The sequence below is a fragment of the Tuber melanosporum genome (genome assembly GCF_000151645.1).
Source record: "Tuber melanosporum whole genome shotgun sequence assembly, scaffold_36, strain Mel28".
NCBI classification, from domain to species: Eukaryota; Fungi; Ascomycota; class Pezizomycetes; order Pezizales; family Tuberaceae; genus Tuber; species Tuber melanosporum.
The window spans coordinates 101,341-112,598 of NW_003299041.1; positions in this window are offsets into that span (position 1 = coordinate 101,341).

The following is an 11,258-nucleotide window of genomic DNA, read 5'->3' on the forward strand; positions in this document are numbered from 1 at the left end:
GGACCTTTTGGGCTACCTCTAATGAGGTAGCGCGTAATGGCATGAGGGTTATGTATGGGGGTAGAGTGAATGCAAGAACATATGGTAGGACTTTGGACTTCTCTTTACTGGATTTTGTAAAGGAATTAGAAGAGAAGGATATTAGGCCAATCTTTATACAAGACAATGCTAAGGTACATACTACTAGGCTTATAATAGCATGGTTGGAGGAGAATAAGGTGGAGGTTTTGGAGGATTGACCCCCATATTCACCAGATCTCAATCTCATTGAACATATTTGGATATACCTCAAGAAGCTTTACCATGAACAGTATGCTCACTTGGCTGCAGATACTAGATCAGTAGACAAGGAAAAGCCATTCATAGAGGAAGCCCTTATTTATTGTTGGAAGTTGATACCAGACTCTTTGTTTTAAAAGTTGGTTGAGGGTATTCCTAGGAGGATTAAGGCAGTCATTAAGGCAAAAGAGTGGTATACTAAATATTAAATTAATATATGAGTGCATTGCAGGGAAAATACGGAAACTTGCATTTTAGTTGTGTTGAGCTAAAGGCAGTTTTAGTTTACATAGCAACAAGGAGACTTTTGAGAAAAAGGGAAAAATGTATTTTTGATATAGGAATTGAAATAGCACAACTATCTACAGTATATATAGTCTGAGACTAAAGTATAATAATCACTTTAGTGTTCTGTTTAATTTTATGCAAATATTTTGTATTTTAGTTAAGCTTAATAGGTCAGATAGAGATTATAAACTAATAATACATATTAACAGAAGTTATAATAGCTGAGTAATAAGAATTAATAGAGGTTATAAGATTAATCAAAAGTTTGGTGCTTATTTTTTGAGCTTAGAGAATGAACACATTTTTGCTTTGCAGGAATTGGAGTTAGGGAATCTGTTAATTTATTAGTAAAACTCCTAATTTTGTCTGCTTCCTGAGCCAGTTTCCTTTTGGCCTCATTGGCATTTAATGCCATTGTATTATTCTTTTCACACACTTCAGAAATTCACTCATCTTGAGGTTTTGAGTAGTACTATTAATCTTTGTACTCAGATAGTACATAGATAGAATATTTATTCCAAAGATCATAGTGTTTCTCTGAATTCACACCTGTATCTTGAAGGCCATTGGGTCCAATAGCCAAGAAATTAGCTAAAAGAAGGTTTTTGTTTCATAAATCATGTTTTGTTCACTCATTCTAGGGTAGCCATTTTGCTTCTACTATATCAGCATTTAAGGAGGTAAAGCGGAAAATGTGATAGTTTTGAATTCCCTTTAAGGCTTTAAGGTATATCTTAAGAGCTGAGTATTCTTTATTACTAGGTTTATCTACAAGACTTACTTTTCTCTTTTAAGCCCTTATTCCACTATAATAATTATACAACTCTCTCAAAATCACCAAATATCACCAAATATCTTCTTACAACCTTTCTTCCTATACCCTTATCCTCACTTATGTTGCATTTATTATTCTTCATCTAGGTTTATAACATGTGTTGAATAATGAAGCCATAGATATATTAAATAAACTATTCAATAACTCCAGATTCTACTCTTAAAAATATTTCAAATTTAAATGACTAATAGATTTTGAGGTAGGCTATCACTGTATGCAAAAAAAGAATTTAAGGCAGATTTTCAAAATAATCATTACAGGTTAATTATTGCTCAAATCTTTACATTAAATATATTTCAAGATTCTCAGAAGATTTTCTACATAGTATTTAAGGCTTAAGACTATAGAACCTGATTTGTTACTATCTGAAAATTTTAACATTTTCCCTGAAATGCACCTATATTGTATTTAATCTTCTTATTCAATCTATTCTACAAAAAAAGCTGTAATCCTAAATACATCTGATTTAATATCCAGGGGTCATTGTAAGGTGGTGAGTGGATGAGGTGGTTGATAAGCATGGCAATGATCACTTTTGTCACTGAACTGTATGAGGCTATCTGCAAAATTCGCTGACACTTTCCCATTTTGCACCAAAAATGGCTGATTTTAACAATGTTCAACTTGCCCAAAAGCAATAGAGAATTAATAAAATCAATTCCATAGTGCAGACAATTGTGCAGAATTTCTGGATAAAAATCATCACAATTTTCCCACCACACTTTGAGGACTGAGAGCTAAGGGGCCAGATTAGAGGCAGTTGCAATGTATCTTTTATATGGGAAACCCATATAAAATTAGAAGTATATTTTTCTTGCCACTCTTTATTCCAGCACTACACTATAGACATTAACTGACCAGGCTCATCACTTACAAATAACAATACCTGGATGGCTCCAAAGTCTCTAACAAATTTTAAATATTTTTACCCAGTGAAAAGGCTGAGAGTTTGCAGAGTGAAAGTGGATAATTTTGGTGTAAAATGGGGAAGTGTGAGCAAATTTTGCAAATAGTCTCGTACAAATATCCTACTCATGACTTTTTGCGCAAAGCTCATACATCATGTGATTATACAAAAAGAGGTCTTGGCATAGTGCTTGAGAGAGTTGTTCTTATTATTTACTTCTCTGTTTACCCTTCAACTATTTGCTCATCCTTCTCTCACTACATTAACACCACCCATCGCCTCCTTGTCTAGCATACGGTTGATCTACCTCTTTCTCCATCTCGAACCTCTTCTCTTGGCACCCAGCTCTGCAACTCCCCAGAATATTGTGTCTGCGAGCCATCCTTCTTGGTCTTTTTTCTCTCTTTTAGCCTTCCACCTCCACTATCACTGCAGAAAACCCATCAACCGTCTATTCTGCCTCGTTCTCTCCTATAGATTTTCCTTATCTCATCACACTGGTCTGTTGCTGCTGCTTTCCACAAAAAGCATCACCCCTCATTTCAACTATTCTTCTTGGGACAAACAGTTCCCTAAACTCTTTCTATTTATCTTAGTAAATATTCAAACTACTCGAGCACCCGCCATACCCTCTTCAGGCAAAGATAAGATCAGCATTGACTCTGGCCCTTAAATATTGTTATCTACTAACTATTTATCAATTGTTTGGATGGTAACCGGGCTTGTCTATACCAAGGTTGATGGGAGTGCAGATCAAAGAAGAGAGCTCTTCAGAGTCAGGAGATCTTTAAATACCAGAGTTCAATCAATCTCTTGGATGCGAATGGGAATACCAGCAAATCAGACTGCTTACGCAAATAACCCTGGTCGTGTCGTGCTCCGGTCGATCCAAAAACTGGAAAATAATATTCTTGCACTACAGAATAAGGTTGATAATGAAGAGCACAAGGCAAAAGCATTACAGAGCAGGGTTGATAATGAAGAGCATAAGGTAAAAGCATTACAGAATAGGGTTGACGACCAAGCCGAAGAACTTATCATTTTGTGTCCACTTACGGATACTGCAGTCAATATTTGGAAGCGGTTTTTTCGCCACCTATCACCAGAGGGAGCAAGAAATTGAAGATAAGGATTATTCTATAATAGATTCTGGAAACCGCAGAGCCCATACGGGTGATGTTTATTTAGATGTTTGCCTGTTTAAAAATTACCTGATTAAATATAATCATGGTGATCCCTTTTCTACTCTGTACGGTTTGTCATGGTTAGAGGCTGAATCACTTCTCAGTATGCTTTCTATTTCCTTTGAACCCCCTATGACAATTGTGAGACGCGCAAATACACAACGCCCTTAAATACACAGTTCTCTCCTGGCTCAGTCGAGATTGGTCAAATCCTAGTAATTCAGCGTTACAAGCCATTCATTGGGGACTGTATATTTGGGGTGGAGTTATGTATTTGGGTATTCCACGATTGCACTATTTATATTTCTAACTGGGACTATCATTAGAATACAAACAACTAGTATATACGATGAATGCCCGTGCGACCATTATTACCAACAGCCACTTGTAGTGGAACCCAGAACAGGAATCTGATTTTTGTAGATTGCTCTCGTTAATTGGCAATGCAACTGCAGATGAACTGAAAAAGTTCAAGGAAGATACAGATGGAAATACCTACCCCCAGTACTTGTTTAAAAGAATAGATTGCATGACCTAAGCCTTTTTGAAGGTAATTGGCTGTGCCGCTGATTGTGAGGTCTTGAGGGTTGATGCTGGCTCTATGACATGCTTTTCATCACCTGTTGTTTGTTTTCTTCTTACTACAAGTGCCCTGTCTGCAGTGTTTACAATTTTACATGGCTGTCCTGAATGCCCATAATGATTTAGTATAGAAAGTCCGAGTTTGCTTTTTTTTCTTTTCTTTTTTACCTTTCCTCCTGTCACATTCTTGTGTCTCAATGTTACGAAGGTGGCTTGGCATGGAAATGGTTTTCACATGACGCATAATTATAAGTCATAGGTATGTTATTGTTTTACCCATATGATACATTTGGGTCATATAATTTGATATGATAGGTTTCACACGTGACTCGAATATGAGTCATAGGACATGTGCCTGGCAAGTATGCCTTGCAAGTGTGCCTTACGGGTATGCCTTGCACATTCAATTTATATTTAGCCCATGATCTCATTATAAGGTCATGGGTTTTGCGCATGTAACTCATTCGAGTCATATGACTTGTTTATTGTGCTATGATTGATTTATGAGTTTTCACACACAACCTTGGTACGAGGTCATGGGATTTGAACATGTGACCACTTTGGTCATATGACTAGTTTGTTATGATTTGGTTTCATGCAGGTGACCACTTTAGGTCACAGGACTATGGGCGGGAAGAACACTATATAAGGAGGCTGGCCTGACTGAGGAGGATAGGTTCTTCACACTTTGTTCTAAGTTGTAACTATCCCCTTTCTGATAGTTAGTTCTTGGCGACGGGGAACGATACTTATCTTTCCTTTCCCTTTCTTTCCTTGTCTTACGATAGCTCTAGGCCTCTGCCTATGTCACCGATAGTACAAGACCTCTGTTTTCTACCGGAAACACCTATTGTAAGCTTTCTCTAACTCGTCTTCGTAACAAGTGCTTCTTAGCGTAATGATAATGTTGCAATAAGGATAAAGATCGTAAAGGTGTTTTATATTCGTTAAAGTAATATGTAGGAAAAGTACTTAGAACAAAGCGTGAAGAACCTATCTTCCTCGGCCGCATCGGCCTCCTTATATAGTGTTCTTCCCGCCTTTAATCATGTGACCTAAAGTGGTCACATGTGCAAAACCAAATCAAAACAAACTAGTCATGTGACCAAAGTGATCACATGCTCAAAACCCATGACCTTATAGTGAGGTCATGTGCAAAACTCATAAACCAATCATAACGCAATAAACAAGTCATATGACTCGACTGAGTCATATGCACGAAACCCATGACATCATAATGAGGTCATGTGCGAAACATAAATCATATGCGCAAGGCTTGCCCGTAAGGCATACTCGTAAGGCATACTCATCAGGCAAATGTCCCATGACTCATACTTGAGCCATGTGCGAAAGCATCACAAATCCCACATATAACTAATCATACAACCCGAATAGGTTATATGCGTGAAACAATAACATACCTGTGACTCATAACCATGTGTCACGTGAAAACCCTTTCCTCACTAAGCCACGTTTGTGACATAATTACTTTTCCTACTTCTTGCACTCCATGTCGGAAGTGAGCTCACCAATACTTTACCTTATTTCGCTCGCAATAAATACTTCATCATTGTTATTTGTTGTGTTTTTTGTTTCAGGCGGTCAGTTAGAAGTAGTTGTTCTCGCTTAGAAGGCACTTCAGTGTGAGATATCTGTGGCCTGGTCCCAGTAATCACTGAGTGTAGTTTGGGCAAGGATGACGTCTTCAACAGCCTCCTCTTCTACAGATTCTCCCCCTCCTCGAGAATGTCATTCCCAGTTCGGTTCGACTCCAACCCCTCCTCCTCGCTTGAGACAGCCCATGTGGCCTTGTCTCTTGTGGCTGCTACTGAGGCTGGCCATAGCCTTATCCCTACAACTACTCAGTCATATGTTACACGCAAAGGAAACTTTAATTTCCTACAGTTTCACCACTGTCATGGGTGTCAAAATGCGGTGAACCTACAGCTTGATGATTTGGTTCAGCAGACAGTTGCTGATGTAACTGTTACTACGATAAAAGAAGTGGAGGTTTTAGTGAGAGGTTTCCTAATCAGGAGGAGCTGTTCAGCCACGTGTGGCTTGAATAAGGACACTACTACAGGACTCTTCATTCAGTTCAACTCTGATCACAGCTCAGAATACTCTCTAGCCCCCGTACCCTCACCCTCCACAGACTTTCAGGCTGTCGTCCCTGAATCCTCTATACTACCAGCCGAGAGTGACTCGGCTACGGCTATAGTTGAGGCAAGTTCATGGTCTGCTACCCCTCCCCTCACTAGGGCCATCCAAAGTAAGATGCCCAATTTCCTCTGCCAAGTCCTTGTATGCAAGGCTTGCTTGTCTACTCCTTCCTTTATGACCGGGATGTCTTCTGGAGAAAGGGCTCTCTACATGACCCCAAAATTCAAATTAGATGATCCTGAGGATAAGGATTACAACCTCCCCTACTGCTGGGACACAGCGCCGTGCACGGTTGGCGTTTCCTGTCAAATGATCCGCTGCTCCGGTTCTGAGGCCATAGTTTTTGAGGGCGATCAATGTTGATCAAGACCAGAAAAAACAGATTGTTCCTGCCCTCGCTGGCCTGCCCCTTGAGATACATTATGGGCGTCTGGCCATTCCTCCACCTGTGATTCTCCAGTCGACCATTGAGGCTACACCACCCCCTACATCTCTACTGGTAACCTGTTAGGTGGAGACATCTTGATAGACTTCAAAGTTGTCTAGGCCAATCGAGATTCGTTTCTGTAGACGGAGATTGTCTAGGAAGGCTCGGACTTTGCTCGTTTCGTTTATGACTACTAGGAGTGAAGTAAAATAGGTAAAGTAGGGTAGAATCGTAAAAACAATATTATATTGTTAAGGTCTCTTCTCCGTTGCTTGATGATGTCTAAAGTTTAGGAGGCACTTCGATATTTATATTCCGCATCTGAGTGTTCGCGGACTACATCGATTTATCATACAACTATGTACTTCTTCAATTGTAATTCGCGACGTTGAGTTTTCTTCCAAGGTGCGAATGCCTGTGGACCATGAAAACCATCACACCCTCTTCGGTAATTATGATATTTCTTCTTAGGAAGTATGCTGTCCCCAATAGTAATATCCCATTTAGCAGAGTCTTTAGACTTATGGCCTAGTTCTTAAGTCGAACTGAGTTGGCTCCAATTGTCTTCGCCATAGATAAAATGATCAGTCTTATCCACAGCTATATCTGCAAAGGTGGTCGTCATTACAACCATTGTAGGTCATTTGACTCCGATCCTTTGTAACTCCATACCCAACTAATAGATTTTCTTTGGATGACTTCCTATTAACTTGCAGGAAGCCACTCCACTAGCCTGATAATTAATCCCTCGGTCAGTAACCCTTGGTTGCTCTCTGAGTAGTAGGTTTCAGTAACCATTGTAGTATTGAGAATCACCCCATAGCTACGACGTATTCCGAAACCCAGTTGCAACACTCCGTGAAGTTCGTTGGCTTCTTTGGTAGTGTCTTTTGGAGTTCTAAACTCTTCGGGTGTATGTAATTGTATTTGTCTCTAGTAGAGATCCTTTACCATTTGATACCATCTCTTTGTACGAAATCGTCCTGTTACTTACGGCCCATGCCAAAGGTGTCATGTCTTTGAAGCCAAGTAACTCTCTGAGTAGTTGACAGAATTACTCCATTCCACTTCCCAGGCCTAGCTGAAGTTCCCCTCTCATAAATCCTGCAAACAGGATCCGGTCGGACAGACAGCGTGTAACGATCCCTCTCTGGATAGTTAGTGCTTGGCGACGGGGAACGATACTTCTCTTCTTGTCTGCTTCTTTCTTTGTCTTACAATAGCTCTAGGCCTCTGCCTACGTTACCGATAGTACAAGACCCTTGTCTTCTACCAAGAACGCCTATCGTAAGCTTTCTCTAACTCTTCTTCGTAAAGCGCCTTCCTTGGTGTAACGATAACGTTGCAATAAAGATAAAGATCGTAAAGGTGTTTTATATTCGTTAAAGTAATAAGTAGGAAAAGTACTTAGAACAAAGCGTGAAGAACCTATCTTCCTCGGCCGCATCGGCCTCCTTATATAGTGTTCTTCCCGCCTTTAGTCATGTGACCTAAAGTGGTCACATGTGCGAAATCAAATCATAACAAACTAGTCATATGACCAAAGTGATCACATACTCAAACCCCATGACCTCATAGCGAGGTCATGTGCAAAACTCATAAACCAATCATAACACAATAAACAAGTCATATGACTCGACTGAGTCATGTGCGCGAAACCCATGACCTCATAATCAGGTCATTTGCAAAACATAAATCATATGCGCGAGGCTTACCCGCAAGGTATACTCACAAGGCATACTCGTCAGGTGCATGTCCCATGACTCATACTTGAGCCATGTGCGAAAGCATCACAAATCCCACACATAACAAATCATATAACCCGAATAGGTCATATACGCAAAACAATAACATACCTGTGACTCATAACTATGCGTTACGTGAAAGCCCTTTCCTCGCTAAGCCACGTTCATGACACGGCGACGATGTATATGGTGTTATTATAACACCTTCAATTCTGTGGTAATATAGTCACAGGACACACCTGAGATTGATATATATGATGACGTGCAGGCCCCGTAAGGGAGCCAGAGGGGGGTGTTGGAGACCAGAGATTCCGATTCTGAGTGGAGTTACCCTACTTAGGGTGGTTTCTAGGTATCGGGCTCTGGTATTCCTAACATAACCGAAGATATCTTGCCTACCTCTGAGGTGTTGGCTCGGGACACTCCCATAGATTTGGAAGAAGGACGCAACTCCGAAGTGACTGGACTAGGCGACAGCATCCACACTCCCTCTCTGGCAATGGCATCATCATTCCCGACTTTTGATAAAGAATGGGCCTTGCATGGAGGACAGCTGTTTAATCTCTCAGGAAGCCTCTCATGACATCCAGAAACTATTAGAAGTTCAACTTCTGGATACCCAACCTGAGGAAGCCAATACCACTGTGGCTCAAGTGGACTCAATTATGGCAGGAGTATGCGAGATGCTTGATGCAGGTAGGACTCCCACTCTGGAGCCACATTCGGGTAGTATAATTGGATCCATTTTGGAAGGGTTGGTGGACATCCGCTTGAGTAACACTCAGCCACTCCAGTCCTCAGAGTCCAGGTCGATTGAGGATGACACGGTACATGATGTCAGGGCTTAGATGAACAATGGTACCCTATTTGGTCATGAAGGACCAGAGGGCAGGGTGAATTACTGGAGCAAGGTACACCTGCTGGAACTGGTGGTGAAGACACTGACAGACATTGTTGGCAAGCAAGGGGAAGAGATAGAGACCCTGCATGGTAGGTTGTCCCCCCGCCACCATTCCCCTTCAGTGGGGCCCATGCAACACCCCATTTGGTTTGTTGGAACCAACACTACCCCCTGCCCCTGTTAAGGGAAAGGAAACTGCTACGGTGGCTCCTACTACTAAAGCATCCTTCATAGAGGTAGTGAAACAGATGGCATACATGCCCAAGCCTCCTGCCGCTCAGAAAGAACAGGCACCCTCCGCCCGCCCTACATCAGCAGCCTCCTTCCACCAGTCTAGCAGTGGGAGATCCTCTAGTGAAGAGGGAGTAACTCTACATGTGGCTCGTAGGAGAGAAGGCAAATTGGTGCACCGGGAGAAAGAGGATAGGGAGGAAGAAGGAAAGAGAAAGGAAAGGAAACATGGTAGACACCTGAGCAGTGCTGCCAGAAGGAGAAGAAAGGCCGCCAGGGGATCTGGTAGTGAGAAGGAGACGGCGACCTTGGCCAAGACTCAGGGAAAGAACACTGATAGACAAGAACGGACTTTGGTGGCAGTAGCACCTGCTGCTCTGCCCGCTTACTCAGGACCTGCGGCCATGGCCAGCATCAAGGTAACTGCAGCTCTGATGCGACAAGAGTACCAACAAGTCCCACAGGGGCCTCCTGACCTGCTCAACTCGGTACCAGCGTCACCACAGTCATCACCGACCCCAGATGCCCGAGGAAGGCATATTACTATGCGATTCACCACCTGCAAGCAGGTAGCCCTACCAGAAAGTGTGGGCATCGAGGCAATTCGAAACCGAATCAATACGACCTTCTCAAACCAGGGAAAGATTCAGAGCAATGTCTCATACATCCGTGCTGGGCATGTCCGGCCTGAGATTGGTTGTATCTTTTTGACCCTGGCTTGACATTCTGTTACCAAACTAGGCAACTGGCTCAACAAGGTAAGGCTTGACCTGATTAGAGAGTTATCACTCCCAGAATTTGAGTTTCAGAAAAACTTGGAAAAGGTGAAGATCTTTGTTTCTGGTGTCCCGCTTGCTGATACAGGATGAGAATCAATTTGGAAGGTTGAGGGATGGACCAGAAGCATGGCCTTTGATGACCTCTATACTGACTTAGAGCAATCCAATACTGGTGTAGTTACGGTGTCCAGGTCAGATATTATGGGGTCCATCCACGCTATGAGGTAGGCCAATGCTACTACTTGTGGCATCCACTTTGTGGTCGAACAGAATGAGGCCATCAAGGAAAGACTCTCTGAGGAGTAATTTTAGTTGAGAGGAGGAGCCCGTAACATCCGGGTATTTGAAGAACATAGACCTCTAAAGATCTATGGTAAGTGCTTGGAGACTGGCCACTTTGAGGCCACATGTGGTTGCCTACCCCACTGTTAGTTTTGTTTTAGTGTACACTTCTCCCAGGAACATATGTGCAGCAAGCTTGGATACCCTGAAGGGGTAGAACAGGCCTGTGGGCACACTAGGAGACAATGCTGGCTTTGTGACTAGATGGACCATTTCACTGGATATGAACAGTGTCCAGGAGTAAGATCGTCACCCTCAGCTACATCGTCCTCGCCTCCGAAGCAGGGAACAGCTCCACCAACGGAAACTGCCAAGAAGCTTGAACAACAGAGAAGCTAGACAGGGAGGGCCTGGAGATGATGCCTCAGTCGTGGAAGATCCCCAACACGACGGCTGGTTGAGATCAGCAGTGATGAGGAAGATGAAGGCCCCTGCCAGAAGTCAGACAAGGCCAAAGGTAAGGAACCGGAACGTCCCTCCCCCTCGCCCTCCTCGGCACGCGGGATTTTGAAAACCACTACTACCTCCAAACCCCACCGGGAAGATACGTTTTGGACTGCCCGGGACCAGGATAGTGGTGTTTCCTATACCTCTG